This window comes from Notothenia coriiceps, unplaced genomic scaffold, assembly GCF_000735185.1.
Source record: "Notothenia coriiceps isolate Sejong01 unplaced genomic scaffold, NC01 NC01_scaffold00012620, whole genome shotgun sequence".
In the NCBI taxonomy this organism is placed as follows: Eukaryota; Metazoa; Chordata; class Actinopteri; order Perciformes; family Nototheniidae; genus Notothenia; species Notothenia coriiceps.
The window spans coordinates 933,062-935,375 of NW_011345321.1; the positions used below are offsets into that span (position 1 = coordinate 933,062).

At 41.7% G+C, this 2,314-nt stretch overlaps 1 protein-coding gene across 3 annotated transcripts in view; it reads left to right on the plus strand.

Annotated features, from left to right (window-relative positions):
- Positions 1-1,544, plus strand: part of LOC104947522 (disintegrin and metalloproteinase domain-containing protein 23) — a 22,279-nt gene extending 20,735 nt beyond the window's left edge. For all 3 annotated transcript variants that reach the window (XM_010773567.1, XM_010773569.1, XM_010773568.1), the window contains one exon: positions 1-1,544. This exon is cut by the window's left edge and continues 267 nt beyond it. The gene's annotated coding sequence lies outside the window, so the exon portion shown is untranslated.
- The last annotated feature ends 770 nt before the right edge of the window (positions 1,545-2,314 follow it).

The window sequence follows — 2,314 nt, forward strand, 5'->3', positions numbered from 1 at the left end:
CCCCCCCCTGATCTCTAGAGTGACAAAGCTCCTCTTCCATCCTTTAGTGCCAGTGCACAGGCGTTCAGGCGGAATCCACACCACTCTCTCACCTGGCATGATTATCCGCACAAAAAGCGTGCTGCTTGCTGGCCCCCTGGAATGAAGAGCCCTCTCTGCAGGGCTCTGCATGGCTACAAAAGCTACAAATATACCGCAAAAAAACATACAAAGAGAAAAAAAAACGGAATTATCTAATGCAGGAGATGGCCTTGTTAAAGCCAAACCCAGTGGAAAGCAGTTGAAGACTTATAGCTCACGTTTTAGGTGCTGTAAAGGTTTAGGAGGCTGCATGTGAGGACCCATAAGGGAAGTGCAGACCACAATGTGAATGCAGACACACAGAATTGTACATAGATAAGGAGTTCAGGTTTGGAATTAACAGCATATTTTACCAAGACATCAATTGCTTTTGTTTTTTATCTTAGCATGTTGTATAGCGGGTGTTTTTGGCAATGTTATTAAAAGAAAATTGGCCAACATTATTGACGCACGCTGCACACAGCCTCCTTCGGACAGAGTTCATATTCAGCGGACAGAGCAGCCGTGGTGGTTGAGGAGAAGCATGCCAGTTCTAGAGGGATTCGGACTGATGTCAGATTAACATCACAAAAAATCCCCCCCTCCCCGGAAGTATCTTCAACCCGCGACTCAAAAGCCAAAGAACCAATCACCTGAACATATGGATGTTGTTGCACACAGAGCACTTTCCCCTCTGTCTGCAGCCAGTGGTGCCTCTCCTACTGCTGAGGCATGAAGTGTGTCCAGCCAGGTCTCACGTAACAGTCCTCATCAACACCCACTATACTGGCTTAACCTTTTGCTCTCATAAACTCTTAGTAGAATCAAGGTCAGCTCTACTGGTAACGCTGCATGCAATCACTATAGTGGGCTTATAAATCTATATGGGAGTCCCCAAAAATCAGCAAGAAAAATATGCTACAAAAGATAGGTGCATGTCAACGACAAAAACATTTAACTTTTATTTACTATGCAAAGAGAGATATTGCACAAATGTATGGGTAATAATGATATCAATGTAGAACATGGAATTACAAAAAAACCTTCTGCTAATCAGCTAATCTTTTGTATTTGGCCACTCCCTCGTCTCGTTTCACTTCGCTTCCACGTACTCAAACTATGAATGGACAAACAGAAAACAAGGAATTAATTGATATTTCCAATGAAAAAGCGAGAGAGCACCCTTTTACATTTGTGGAACTGAAAATTATTTTTGTGTGTTTTTCATCTGGTCTGATATTTTTTATCTCACACATGCACACACACACGTACACAAACACACTGTATGGTGCCTGTACATAATGAGGCCTGAACAGTTTCCTTGTGCAGGGCTATTATTTCCAGTCCAGCTGATAGTTGGTGTGTTCCAGGTGCTGCCATAGCACTGGCATCGATGTAATCCTCCATGTTACTCATCATATGGCGCCCCCCTCTCACTGCATCATGTACAGTTCGACCAATGAATAAACTAATGACAAATTTTATCTGAGCGTCTCTGTTTTTTTCCTTGAAAAATCATCAATGACTGAACTGATTTAATCTCCTTTATTAAAAAAGATGTAAGACTTGATGCTACTAAAAATTCAAGACAGGTACACAGTGAAGCTGATATAATTAACGTGCCAAGACAAGTTACATCTTAATTAAATTAATTAGTGTGTTAAACAATAAAATATAGAATCCTGAAGACGACAAGTCAATGGGAAATATTTCTGGGCTTCCGGTGTGCACATTTTTAAGCCTGTGTTGCACTTTAGTGACTATATATTTTGGGTCAAAGGTCAATGTGACTGCACAATACATGTTTTTTCCCATGACACAAAAATTCCTACACACATTATGAATAATTTACAAAAATGTCTTAAAGGATACAATTATTAAAGTGATGACATTTTGGACTGACAGAGCTGTAAACTGCAGTTTGGCTGAGGCATACAACTGCAATGCAGTACTTTTATTTGTTCCTAACATGGCAAAGGAATGATCTGCAGACAGGGCCTATAGACATGATGCACTGATGAAGAGGACACCTCTGCAGTGCCCAGCAAGTGGACTGCCACCTCCCCAGCTAACAGTCCTGCCTACCTATTTAGGGTCCAACAGGGAATTGAACCGGCAACCCTTCGGTTCCCATCTTAGTCTCTACAGACGGAGCAACTGCTGCACCATATTTACCTTCTTGCCTACCGATGTGTGCAGTTTGCTCTTTCTAAAGCATTGGAGTGGTAGTAACAACTGATAACGGCTATTTAAT